This window comes from Chrysochloris asiatica, unplaced genomic scaffold, assembly GCF_000296735.1.
Source record: "Chrysochloris asiatica unplaced genomic scaffold, ChrAsi1.0 scaffold00293, whole genome shotgun sequence".
NCBI classification, from domain to species: Eukaryota; Metazoa; Chordata; class Mammalia; order Afrosoricida; family Chrysochloridae; genus Chrysochloris; species Chrysochloris asiatica.
Window position 1 is genome coordinate 275,609 of NW_006408811.1, and position 14,805 is coordinate 290,413.

The 14,805-nt window shown below is 40.3% G+C and overlaps 1 pseudogene; it reads left to right on the plus strand.

Annotated features, from left to right (window-relative positions):
* Positions 1 to 259: 259 nt before the first annotated feature.
* The window catches only part of LOC102812995, a 29,654-nt pseudogene continuing 15,108 nt past the window's right edge, over positions 260 to 14,805 (plus strand).

The window sequence follows — 14,805 nt, forward strand, 5'->3', positions numbered from 1 at the left end:
ATGTTATTGGCAATGAAAGTGGAGCGTATGGACCCAAATCATCTGCAAGATGGTTGGGTTTTGTTTGTAGTATTGTCATCATCTTACTAGTGGCTCAAGAGGTATTTTGGAGTTGACATAAAAGCTACTGTATTTTTTAGAGGCATTTCTTTGGGGCCTGTGTTTATATATTGTGGTAGAAGAGTCAGAAGACTTCAAGCTTCAAAAGTGAATTCTGTTTCAAGTTATGAAAGTGCCAGGATGTGTGGAGCTTCTCAACATGTGTCATCCCAGGGCTCTGGGGTTTGCCTGGTTTCATCTCCAACTTTGACTGTACTTCTTTATTCTTGGGAAACAGAAATCTCTTTAGCTTTTCCTGTTGCTATGTCTGTAGGTATGGACCCATTTCCACCTTTCTAGAATAAAACATTATTTCAAGGGAAGCTTCTAATTGCAAAAGGCTCAAACATTCCAAAGGAAACCCAGAAGCACATTTTCTTATAGGGCTCAAGAGTTAATTTATTACACATTTTTCCTTCAGTGTTATTCTTATGATTGCCATAAACTGATGAGCCATAAACAGTATATCATATACACATACATGTGGTCCATCAACCAGGTTTTAGGGCAGCTAATATTCTCTCTTTCTTTTTTGGAAGATAAATGAAATAAAGCAAAACAGAATGAACTCTTTGAAAATCAGATTACTTGTAATTTGAAAATCATAACATACTGTTTCAGCCAAACCCTACTTAACCTCATTAAATGGTCTTCCATATAAGGGGGCTTCAGAAAGTTCATTGAAATTCCAGTATCTTTTAAGTTCCAGGAACTTTTTCAAGTCTTCTGGGTGGACTCCTATTCGTCCTATAAAACCCAATTCCTATGTTATTGTGCTTGTGCTATTTCTGGATATTAAACATTATAAAACATATCTTATGGAAGAGTAATGATTTGTTGCATGGCCACTGTTAAACTATGAATTTCTTGAAGGTAAAATCCATAATTTATATATCTCCAGACCCTTGTACACAGCAGGTATGGTAGGCAAAATTATGAAATGGCCCTCAAGATTCTTACCACCTGCTGCTACAGCATGCTGTCGACTTGGTTCTCTATACATGGCAACTCTGTATAGGGTTTCTGAGGCTGTAAATCTTTATAGGAGCAGAAAACCTCATCTTTCTCCCATGGAGCTGCTGGTGGATTCAAACTGCTGAACTTGGGGTCAGCAGCCCAATGTGTAAGCCACTATGCTACCAGTTCTCACCCCCTAGAGTAGAGGTGGGGAAGCTTTTTTTCTTCCAAGGGCTACTTGGATATTTATAACATCATTCATGGGACATACAAAATCATTAACTTAAAAATTAGCCTGCTATATCTGGTCAAACATTTAATTAATTTACCCCTAATGTGATGGCTCAATGAACCCAGCCTTCAGTATGGATTGCATCACAATGTCAAGAAAACAAAAATCCTTACCACTGGAACAATAAACAACATTTTTATCAACAGAGAAAAGATTGAAGTTGTCGAGGACTTCATTTTTCTTGGATCAACTATCAACATTCATGGAAGCAGCAGTCAAGAAATCAAACAATGTATTGCATTAGGGAAATCTGCTGCACAAGAACTTTTTTAAAAAGTGTTGAAGAGAAAAGATGTTAGCTTGAGGGCTAAGGTGCACCTGACCCAAGCCATGGTATTTTCAATAACCTCATATGCACGTGAAAGCTGGATAGTGAATAAGAAAGACCATAGAAGAATTGATGTTTTTGAGTTATGGTATTGAAGGAGAATATTGAAAGTGCCATGGGCTACCAAAAGAACAAACAGATCAGTGTTGGAAGTCATGCAGCCAGAGTGCTCCTTGGAGGCCAGGATGGCCAAGCTTCGTCTCGCATACTTTGGACATATTGTCAGGAGGGACCAGTCGCTGGAGAAGGATATCATGTTTGGTAAGGTGGAGGGTCAGAGAAAAAGAGAAAGACCCCAAGCGAGATGGATTGGCCAAATGGCAGCATCAGTGGGCTCAAGCATGGCAATAATTGTGAGGCTGGCCCAGAACCAGGCAGTGTTTCGCTCTGTTGTGCATAGCTATGAGTCGGTACTGACTCGATGGCACCTAACAACAACAACAACAACAACAACAACAAATATGATGGCTGGAACTGCAGTTGCCTTGGCAAGGTCAAACTAAATGATTTCATGGGGCTTATACAGCCTTCTGGCTGGGCGTTCCCTACCCCTGCTGTTGTTGTTGTTAGGTATTATCGAGTTGGTACCGACTCATAGCGACCCTATGCACAACAGAATGAAACACTGCCCAGTCCTGTGCCACCCTCACAATTGATGCTAGAGGATCAAAAGCAAAACCAAGCCAGCTGTTGAAGAGCTGCCTACCACTCATGGTGGTGCTGTGTGTTTCAGAGTAGAATGATGTTCCTTCGGGTTTTCAATGGCTGTGATCTTTCAGAAGAAGATTGGTGGGCCTTCTTTGGAGGTGCTTCTGCGTGGATTTGAACCACCAACTTTTCAGCTAGTGCTTAACCATTTGTACCACCAAAGTGGCCTCTAGGAATTGAAAGCAACTAGTAGCCAACAGCAAGCAAGAAAATGGGGATAGTAGTACAGTCACAAGAAAAAGAATTCTGCCAACAACTGGAATGAGCTTGGCAGGGGACTCTCTCCCACTCAGCCCTCCAGATAGGAATGTAGCCTGGCCGACACCTTAATTACAACCGTATGAAACCCTGAGCAAAGGACTCAGCTCAGCCATGCCCAGACTCCTGACCCATGGAAACAGAGATACAAATATACACTGTTTTAAGCATCTGAGATTGTGGTAATTTGTTATGCAACAATAGAAAATGAATACAGTAGGCATGCTTTAAATATTTGTTGAATTGAATTTTATCAGTGACATAGAATATTTGTAATGAACATTTCGTAAAAATGTGACCGATTTTAAACATGTGGGCATGACAAAGAATTCCCATCCTCCTCTGGGTCATCTACCCATGTAATCAACTTCACACACTTCAAGAACTTCCTTAAAGATCAGCTTCTGATTGTCTGGAAATAGGAAGTGAGCTTCTATCCAGCCGTCATTCTGCATTCTTGGGAGATAAAATGGATAAAAATTGATGTTGAAATGAGACCACCATCATTTTTTCAGTCTGCTCACCATGTACAGAGTTTAGGATGATTAGAAAATGTAAAACACATGTGAATGGCTCAAACCCTTTTAGTGAAATCACATTTACATAGATCACTTTCCCAAGGGACAGAAGTTAGCTGAACTTAAGCAATTAAAAGAAAAAAAACCAAACACAAAAACCCCAAACTAGGATCTTTTGTTAAAGCAAAAAAGTGTGGATGGATGAAACCATATCAGATAATGGTTTGTTTTGAGAAGTGTTTATTGTCTATGTGTGTTTAAAGGCAGAACATATGAGATGTTGAGCTGCTGAGGTAGAAACCCAGTATACAGAGTTTAATCCCAGTGTAAGAGTAGATACTATCAGGATCACTAATGATCCAGGTCAGGGGATTGCTGCTTGTTCTTCATTACATCCCTGGGCTACCTTAGGGGCTGCAGCAGACTGAAGGACTGCAAACGCGGCCGAAAACAAAATTGGTTCTGATCCTGGTCTTAGTGTTACACTGAGAGCAAATTTCCAGAACCTTCAAATACCACTTGGGGGAGGGGCAGCAGTGGGAACATGTTGTCTTTGCTTTTCACCATGTTGAGAACAAGAGCAGATTTTTTGGTCCCTGAGTCTTTTCCTCTTCGTGGCTCGTATTTTCAATTTCATTTGCCCTTGGCTACACGTAGCTTCCTGTTTCCAAGAAAAGAGGCCGAATGAGCCTTTTGAAGGACTCACAGACAGCCTCAGAAGGCTTTAGGGGAAGCAAACAACTCTTAGCAAACAACAATTTGATGAGTTAAGTGTAAACGGATCAGAGACATATGGATTGCATTTTTGGGGAAATACACATGGGCTTACAATGTAAAGCTTAGTAGTGTGTGTGTGTGTGTGTGTGTGTGTGTGTGTGTGTGTATGGAGGGGGATGGGGTGGAGAAGGGAATGCTTGGAAAAATGTGGTTTGGGTCTTGCCAATTGCAAAATGTTTGAAACAAATAGTTTGAAATGTTTTGTCCAGCCTAAAGAGGCAGCGGGATTCACCCTTTCCTTCTGTTTAGGTATCATTTCCTAACTCGGCACACAAGCCACTGCTGGTTTGCGTTTTGGGCAGATTGTTTTAAAAATGCATTTATTTTGGAGGATCATTACATGTGATTTCGATGTAACCTCTGAGCATGAAAGGTCGAGTGGTGCTGGCAAAAAACTGGACATTTAGAAACATCTCTCTGCCTCTATGCTAAGTTGCTCCTAAACCCTGATATGTTCCACTTTCTAAATTCCAAATCCAGGCTGTGCCAGTGAGACAATATGTCAGCTTGTGACAGTTGCTTCATCTCAGTCTATCTACTTGTAACAGGGGATAATAACTTCCCAGGACCCATAGGGATTGGGATGCTACATGTGTAGTGTTAGGAGCATGGACTCCATAGCCCTTGTTAGATGATATCTAGTTAGATGCTATAGGCTAAGCATCCGGCTGCTAACCACAAAGTCCATGGTTCAAACCCACCAGCCACTCCTTGGAAACCCTAGACAGAGTCACTATGAGTCAGAACCAACTTGATTGCACTTAACAAGTCAGTTCTGACTCATGTTGCCCTAAGTACAACAGACACTGTTGGGTCCCGCATCATCCTCACAGTCACTGGCATGTTTGAGCCCACTCTTGCAGACATTGTGCCAATCCATCTCTGTGAAGGATGTCCTGTTTTTCACTGAGTCCTGGTGTGGCGCTGTGGGTTAATGCATTGGACTGAAAAGCCGTTTGAACTGCAAGGTCAGTGGTTCAAGCTCACCAGCTGCTCCTTGGAAACCCTATACAGGTTTGCTATGGGTCGGAATCGACTTGACGACACTTCACAACAACAACTAGTTCACCAAGCGCAATGTTCTACTTCAGTCACTGGTCCCTCCTGGTAACATAGCCAAAGTAAGTGAGAGCATTCTGGCTGGACTTCCTCCACAAGTTTGTTCATTCTGTGGAAGTCCATGATGTATTCAGTATTCTTTGTCAATGCCATAATTCAAAGGCATCAATTATTCTTTGATTTTCCAGCTTTCACACGTATGAGGTGATTGAAAATACCATGGTTTGGGTCAGGTACACCTTAATCCTGAAAGTGATATCTTTGCTTTTTAATACTTTAAGGAGGTCATTTACAGCAGACTTGTCCCATTTGCTGTTTGAGGTCTTGACTACTGTTTCCATGGGTATTGATTGTGGATGCAAATCAAATAATATCCCTGACAGCTTCAATATTTTCTGTAGGTATAGTTTAGAATAAAATCCTATTTTGACACTTGTATGAACTTGGAAAATTCCTTAGCCTCTCTGTACTTTGGTTTCTTCATTTGTATAATGGGAAAACTGTTAGTATCCATCACATACATATCTAACTTGAAAACCAGAAGATATGATATATGTAAAGGACTTAGCACCATGCTAGATGCATAAAAAAATGTTCAGCAAATACTAGCAATTATTGTTGGACATTGTAAAAATAAGATAACTTTATCTATAAGCTGGGGGTGAAGGAGCCCTCTTAATCAAATTGTGGGTTTCTTCTTTGGCTTTGATTCTTTCTCTTACTGCAGAAGTGACCTCTAGATTAATTATCCCCAGATAAAAACCAAGTCAAGACCGGGGATTAAAATGAATCTCATCTTTTTCTTCAATCTGGAAAGGATCCATTTGCTTTTTCCATTACCATCTAGCATCCTATGTGTGAATTTGCTGAAGTTCACAAAAGTTCAGAGATGGACTTACAATTAACTAGAAGTCACTTAGTTCATGAGCCCAAATGAGTATACTAGTTGTTGTTGTTAAGTACAGTTGAGTCAGTTCTGACTCATAGACATCTTGTATAAGGTTTTTGAAGAGCAGCTGGTGGGTTTGAACTGCCAACATTGTGGGTTGCAGTTCAGTGTTGACCCTACAGCACCACAACAGGAAACTGAATTATACTAGAGTGTGAAGGACATCTGGGGGTTCAAAAGGAAGAAATTGATGAGCCAAGAGTTGTTTTGGTTGAAAGCATTGTTTCTCAATCTTTCACAAACTTCAGGATGAATTGGGGAGCGTTAAAATAATTATTATGTGATCAAATTGACAATAGCAACTTAAAAAGTTAGGTAGGAAGCCCTGAGAGCAGTGAGTTTATGTTAGTGGGGGAGGAACAACTTGAAAAGGAGAGTGAGAATGGTTGTACAATTTAAAGAGTGTAGTCAATGTTAAATTTTCAATAACAATAAAAATAATAATAAAAAAAGATTAGATAGGGTTTGAAGATGGGCCTGGGGACCAGCAAAGTTTCAGTCTCCCCGAGTGATTCCATTGTGTAGCTAGAGTTGAAAGTCACTCAGGCTAAAGGCAGTGAAAGGCTTTCCAGGGTCATTTCTAATTCTCACTCCTTTTAGCCCACTGGTCCTTCCTTCTGAGGCTATTTAGAACCCTGATTTCTATTCTCGATGCAGTGGGCAAATTTTCTTCTGGATCATTGTCTTTGGGGTCTGCAGGAGTGAGGCCACTTTGTTTCTGAACTCCATGAAGGTTTTGGGTCAGAACTGGCACTCAGACTCACCCAGTCTCTTGCCTAAGGGATCTCGTCTAAGTCTAGTTGCCATTTCTTTCCTCCTCTTCTCTTGATCAGCACAGTTTTGCTTCTATCTGCTCTTGTTGCTGATTGACCTTTGTCCTGTTTTGTTCTGTCAAACATAGTTTCAGAGACTGCATGGTGGAGTGAAAGAATAGGGAATTTGGAGCTGGACCTGTGCTGAAATCTCTCCTTGACTGCTGACTATGTCTTAATCTCTCTGGGATTAAGTTCTACATTTATAAAAAAAGAATGATAATATCTAGCTGATACTATTAATGTGAAAACCAAAGGAGATAAAGTAGGGGGACGATTGTGGTAGTGGCAGCTGCTATGTTGTTAGTGGGGTGACAGTGGTGATAATGGTGGTGGTGGTAGAAATGGAAGTGATGGTGGTGTTGGTGACGGTGACCATGATGCTGGTTGTAGTTACAGTGGTAGTTGTGATGATACTGGTGGTGGTGGTGATAACCATGGTGATGGGCGCTGGTGCTGGTAGTGGTAGAAGCTTTCGTAGCAGTGATGGATCTAGCAGTTTGGGTTGTGGTGATGCTGATGGTGGTGATTTTGTGATTGTGGTGATAGTAGTGATATCAAGGTTATGGTAGTTTCATGGTGGTAGAGATGTTGAGATGGTGGTAATGGTGTTGTTGTTAGGTTCCATTGAGTCGGTACCAACCCATAGCGAACTTATGCATAGCAGAACAAAACACTGCCCAATCCTGGGCCACTCACCACGATGCTGCCACTTGGCCAATACATCTCATTGGGGGTCTTCCTCTTTTTCTCTGACCCTCCACCTTACCATACATTATATCCTTCTCCAGCGACTGCTCCCTCCTGACAATATGTCCAAAGTATGAGAGATAAAGTTTGGCCATCTTGGCCTCTAAGGAGCACTCTGGCTGCACTTCTTACAAAACGGATCTATTGGTTCTATGGGCAGCCCATGGCACTTTCAATATTCTCCTCCAACAGCATAACTCAAAGGCATCAATTCTTCTATGGTCTTCTTTACTCATTGTCCAGTTTTCTCATGCTACCATAGCAATGGTCAAAGTGATGGTGGTGGTTATAATGGTTTCATGGTGGTAGAGACGGTGGTGGTGGTAGTTACGGTAGTAGCAATGTTGGTGGTTATGATGGTTTCTTGATGGTAGTGAGGGTGGTGATTATGACGGTTTCATGGTAGTAGAGATGGTGTTAATGATGGTGGTGGTGGTAGTTATGGTAGTAGTGATGGTGGTGGTTATGATGGTTTCATGGTGCTAATGATGGTGGTGGTGATAGTGATGGGTGTAGTGATGGTGGTGGTTATGATGGTTTCATGATGGTACATATGGTGTTAGTGATGATGGTGGTGACAACCGTGGTGTTGACAGTGGTGGTTGTGAAAGTTAAATTAAGAAAGCAAAAGGAAGCATTAATATTCTGCTAAGAAGAATCATATGAGAAACAAAGATGGGGGGATGTTCTTCATTGCATTTGCTAAAGCAATAGAAATAGCTGGTTGTATCAGTTAGATTTTGATCAAAAAGCAGAGCTCCTCTGAATGATATGGAATAAGAGATTAATTACAGGAATTAGACTTTACATAATTATAAAAACTAGTAAAGAAGTCTATGCAAGGCTGTAACTTCTAAATCTAGTGTTGGGATTGAGGTTTTATAGATATTCAGGGTCTGCAAGATAAGACAAAGGGCTGGATGTGAAGTGGAGGACAGCAAAAACAAACTGGAACCTAGGACAGACTGGAACCTGCACCTGATCCTCACACTCTCCAACCTTGATTAAATGTGTGACCTGCAGGAAAATCTGGTGTCTATCATCAGAGAGCAGAATTTGCACCTGACCCAATGACTCAGAGTAGCTGGATAAGATCTGGTGGAAGATACTGTGGGGCCAATTACTGCCCCATAAGTGCTGTGATATAAAACACTGGACCACAAGTTCAGTTTGAACTGCAAGGTTGGTGGTTCAAACTTACCAGCTGCTCCTTGGAAACCCTATACAGGGTCACTAAGAGTTGGAACCAACTTGATAGCACTTAACAACAAACAACAATCCAGCCAGCAGATCTGAGACAATGTGTGTGGACTGTAGCTGTGTCTTGCACCCTAAACTTCAGAGCATCATGGCTACTACCTCACTTGTATCTTTCAAGTCTTGTGCAAATTTCTCTCTTGACCAACGCTAATCCAGAACCATATATGCAGGTCACTCTGGGAAATGTATTTCCTGCTTTCTTCTTATGACAGTGCAAGATCACTGCACTGGAGTCCTCAGGTAGATGAGATGAATTAAAAGCTTCAGTACTTGGAGTGACCTATGAAATGTATCACTTCTAATGGAGTCCTAGTGTGGCACTGTGGGTTAATGTGTTGCACTGTAAGGTCAGCTTGAACTGCAAGATCGGCGGTTCAAGCTCACTGGCCGTTCCTCAGAAACCCTCTATAGGGTTGCTATGAGTTGGAACCGACTTGACGGCACTTAACAATAACAACAATGCTGTAACATTTAAGAGCTGAGCTGAGGGACATGCCAAAGGACTGGACAGAGGAACCCTTCACACTTTCAGATCAAGATAAATATCCTCACCATTTCATCTTACCTCCCAAAGTTGCCAAAAGTAGAGCTCTTCCGGTAACCTTTTGCTAAAACCTGATCATTGAAGGAATCAATCTATTACATAATTTTTTTACTTTGGAATCATGCACTGAGTAAAGCTGAAAACATCTGGCCCTATTTGGGATCCTGGTGTGACTTTAGCTTTTCTCTGGTCTCTTTAAATGATCATCTTTCTTGATGTTGACCCTACTCTCAGTTGCTGACCTTTATGCCTGATAAATTCTCTAGCTGGACCTAAGAAATATCTTTGGTGGCCAACATCTTTAGACCCTGAACACGCCTCTAGGTGTCTCTAGGACTCATGGGTTACAACCTGTTAGAGCTACCATCCTCTCTTCCCAACACTTTGGCTTTTATCAAGCTTCCTTATCAACACATAAAATCATGTCGTGATCTTACTTTTACTTTTTTACATCAGAATTGTCTTCGTCAAAGATGCATTTAGAATTGAGCTCAGCTTTACTGTTTGACATCTTGCCTGTTGTTGTTCTCAACTACATCAAATTCTGGAAGTGGAGTGGAAACTGAAGAAGTGGATCTTGAGTTTTGTGCTGTGAAATGTGTAGTCCGAAGCTCTGCAGTCAAAACTCTATTGTTTTACTCACTCTTTTTCTTTATTTACTATTTTTTACTTTATTTACTTGATTTGAGGAAATGCTCTTCAACTTGATGTGAATGACACAAATCTGTAACTGATAGAGATAGGAAAACAGCCAGTTGTCATCAGGTTTGAAAACTTGTAGAGTCATTTACCTTTCTACACATGTTATATCTCTCTGGTGGTAGACAAATTGTTGTAATTCTTTGTATCTCAATTTTCCTATCTGTAAAATAAGAGAATTGCTTCAGGTTTCATGCTGGGCTCTTTGAATCCTTTAGTTGCCCAAAGATTCCTGGGAATTTTGAAATGGGAAAAGACACTCATGCCTTGTCCATATATAGCAAAGGGTCACTTATTTTATATATTTGGTTTCTGTAATATATTGGGTTACTGGTCAGAAAATTATCATTTCCTTCCTTCTTTCCCCTGGACTAGACCACAATTCCCTGTCTCATTGACTTTGGGCTTGGCCATATGATATGTTTTGGTTAATGAAATATGATGTTGTTGTTGTTAAGTGCCATCAAATCGATTCTGGCTCATAGCAACCTTGTATAGGGTTTCCAAGGAGTGGCTGGTGAGTTTGGAGCACCAACCTTGTGGTTCGAACTGACCTTGAGGCCTAGTGCTTTATCCTACAGCGCCACATAGAAGCTTTAAATAAGCTTGCATGGTTTGACTTTCCTCTTGTCTGCCGCCTTTTTTGTATGAGAATGTGGCCAAGTAGTGACTGGCCCAAGAAAGGTGAGAGAGATGTGGAACAAATCTCAGTCCAGCCTGTGGTCTAAAGTAGAGCTACCTTGGCTGAGCTCAGTCTCAGTCTTCTTATAGTCAACTTGTCCATCTGTGACCCAAACCTACTGCCGTCAGTCCATTTCAATTCACAGTGACCATATAGGACAAGGCCGAACTGCCCTATAGGGTTTCCAAGGCTGTAAATCTTTACGGAGGTAGACTGGTGGGTTCGAACCATCTACATTTTGGTTAGCAGCAGACAGCTTTAACCACTGCATTACCAAGGCATCTCAGATTTGTGAGGCTAATAATAAATGCTGCTGGAAGCCATTTTATTTTGGGATAATTCGTTACACAGCATTATTGCAATCATAGCTGTCTAATACAGTTTTCACATAAGTCTTGCTTAATGATCATGTGTTTTGGTTTAAAAAAAATTTTTTTTTTAAAGAGTTCTTTTTAAGAAGAACTGATGGTTGAAACACTTTTTCCAGCTGATTTTCAACATTCCCACTCTAATACTCTGTGGTTCTTTCTTTGTTGCAGAAGAGAGGAAAGAGAAAATAGTGGAAAGAAAGAAAAGAAAGAGAAGTATGGTGTTTTCTTTTTGAGGGGAGGTACATAGTTCCTTAAGATACAGCCATAGTTAAAGTACTTTTCCTTTCTTCTTTAAATCTTCAAATGAACAGATTTCCCCACTGGCATTATTTTGCACTATTACTTTACAAGTGTTTTGGCCATTTTTTTGTGTGTGTCCTATTTACACAACAGCTGAGATTCCAGGAAGAATAACATTGCAGAGTCCTGGATTGTGTTGTGTTTACTTCATGACTGGCCAGTCACTTAGGTTAAACCTTGAACTGACCTTGGTGATTCCAGACAAACAGTAAAGCTTTGCTAACAGATTCATAATCACACAGACCAACTAACTTCTCCTGCCAAGGATGTTTTCCATTCTCATTTATTTGTGTCTATGGCCACAAATGAGGTGTTAGGGAGGGAAGTTTTAGGAATTCCTGGAGTACTTTACAACTGAAGAGCACACAGGGGTATCCTGGGATCTTAAGAGACTGGTGCTCCACCTCAACTCTGGAAGCAAGGAGGAGGGGTTAGGAAGGTCTTAAAAATGTTTCTAAACCCCTTTTACTCTAGCCCTTTGCAACACAATTTCATTTTATTCTTAAAGTGTTGAGAACATTTCACATGTCAATATAAAACAAATTTCCAAAGCCAATGATTAGAGCTATTCGGATGCCCTCTGTTCCAATGGATAACTAAAGAATTGCCACAATATGTTTGAAGGGACTCTCTACAACACTGAATACTATTTTAGAGCAGGCCATGGAAGGATTTTCATAAAGAGAGCCTTTATGGGTTCGTAAGGCCAGCATGAGGCAGGCTGGACTTGTCTGGGTTACAGGCTATCTCTACCATCCATCTGTGGTCAGGTTATATGCCTGCACAGATGGCCATCTGAATTTGGATATCAAGTGCCTGTGTGTTTATAATGGATTGAGCTCCTTTGAGGACAACAGTTGCTGCTTAATATTTTAAAGCTAGAACTTGGCATTGCCTATGCATAGGGAATGCTACAGTCTCAGGCACGGGCAGACCTGAGTTTATGTGGGGAGAAGAGGATTCTAGGAGATGATGTAGTGCAAAAGACCTCTTTAAAGTGTTAAAGAGCAAAGATGCCATGTTGAGGAATAAAGTGCACCTGCTCTAAACCCTGGTATTTTCAATGATCTCATATACTTGTCAAAGTAAGGAAAACCTTAGAAGAATCAATGCATTTGAATTATGGTGTTGAATGAGAATATTGAAAGTATCATGACTGTCAGAAGAATGAACAAATCTGTCTTGGATGAAGTATAACCAGAATGTTCCTTAGAAGTAAAGATGATAAGAGTTCATGTTTCATACTTTTGCATATTGTCTGGAGGGACCAATCCCTGGAGAAGGACATCATGCTTGGAAAAGTGGAGGGTCAGTGAAAAACAAGAACTCCAACAAGATGTATTGACATAATGGCACCAACAGTGGGCTCAGACATGACAATTGGGAGGCTCTTTCAGGACAGGGCAGGATTTTCTGTTGTGCATAGGGTCGCTATCAGCCAGAACCAAACCTAACACAACAGAAACAAGTATCTAAGGAGTTCTGGGGGATACAATGGTTACATGCTTGGCCGCTAGCCAGAAGGTTGGCATTTCAAACTCACCCAGCAGATCCATGAGATAAAGACCTGGTGATCTATTCCTGTAGAAATTATAGCCTAGAAAATCCTATGAGTTAGTTCTATTGTCACATGGGCCACTGAAAGTTGGAATCTACTTGACTGCACACAACAATAGTGCGCATGCACCAGTAATTGTAGTTACAGAGTGCCAAAAGACTTCTAAGAGAATCCCTTTTCTATAACTACTAACCACTCAACAGTACAGAGTAAATGATATAAATATTTTTTAAAAAGTCTAAGCTGCTCTAGATGAAGACAAGATAAAAGAGAAAAATGAACGTAAAACAAACTGGATGTCGTTGTTGTTGTTAAGTGCTTTGAGTCGGTTCTGACCCATAGCAACCCTGTATAGTGTTTCTGAGGCTGTAAATTTTTACAGGAACAGAAAGCCTCATCTTTCTCCCGTGGAACCGCTGGTAGTTTTGAACTGCTGACCTTGAGGTTAGCAGCCCAACTTGTAACCACTACACTACTAGAGCTCCATAAATAGTAGTAAATAGTAAATAGTCAATTATTAGATTAAAAAGTAGTGAATGAAATATCATAATTGAAAGGTAAAACTTGCAAGACTGAATAAAAAACTAAATCAAGTCTATGTACCTTACAAGTGACATAAAGTAAGAATAAACAAACCCTTTACCTACGTCCATAAATGAACACAATCCAGGCAGTAGGTTCTAAGTGACATAAGCTTGTCTATACTAAGTCTATACTGTCAGTAAATGAATACAACTCTGCAGTAGGTACTAAATGTCATACCTTTTGATCTCCTTGTTGTTGTTAAGTACCAACAAGTCGGTTCCAACTCATAGCAACCCTGTATAGGGTTTCCGAGGAGTGACTGGTGGGTTTGAAGTGCCGACCTTGTGGTTCAAACTGATCTTGCTGTCCAGTGCTTTATCCTACAGCACCACACCAGGATACTGTAAGTTATACTAGGACAAGTGTTTCCTGACTCACGATGTGGTTTCATTCTGATGCTTCTGTTTTAAGCTGGTTCTGGCAGAAGTTGAATACCCATTTTTTTCTTTTTTTTTAGTTTTATTATTGTTGTCTTTTATTATCAGTATCTCTATAAATTTACTTTTATTTATCTTTGGGGTTGTCATGTGAATGATAATATTAGCAAATTTAAATTATGTGCTATAACATATATAGCACATATTACCAACAATTGCTGTTATTGTTCAGTGTTGTTGAGTTGGTTCTGACTCATAGCAATCCTATTCACAACAGAATGACACACTGTCCTGTCCTGAGCTAACCTCACAATCATTATTATGCTTGAGCCCATTGCTGCTGCCATTGTATCAACATATCTCGTTGGGGGTTTTCTTGTTTTTTGCTGATCCTCTACTTTACCAAGCATGATATACTTCTCCTGGGACTGTTCCCTCTTGATAAAATGTCCAAAGTATGAGAGACAAGTATGACCATCCTGGTTTCTAAGGAGCATTCTGGCTGTACTTCTAACACAGATTTGTTTATTCTGGTAGTTCATAATACTTTTAGTATTCTTCTCCAACATCATAACTCAAATACCTCAGTTCTCATATAGTCTTCCTTATTCATTGTCCAACTTTCACATGCATATGAGGCTATTGAAAATACCATGGCTTGGGGCAGGCACACCTAATAATAACATATATAAAACAAATCAGACAAAGTCAAAAACCATAAACCAAATGGTGTTAAGTGTAGTAATTCATCATAACTCAAGTATATCATAAGTTGTTGTTGTTCAGTGCTGTTGAATTGGTTCTGACTCATAGAGATCTGGTAAAGGGTTTCCAAGGAGTGGTTGATGCATTTGAACCACTGACCTTGTGTTTCCAACTGACCTCGTGGTTCAGTGTTTATCTTTTTTTAAATTAATTAATT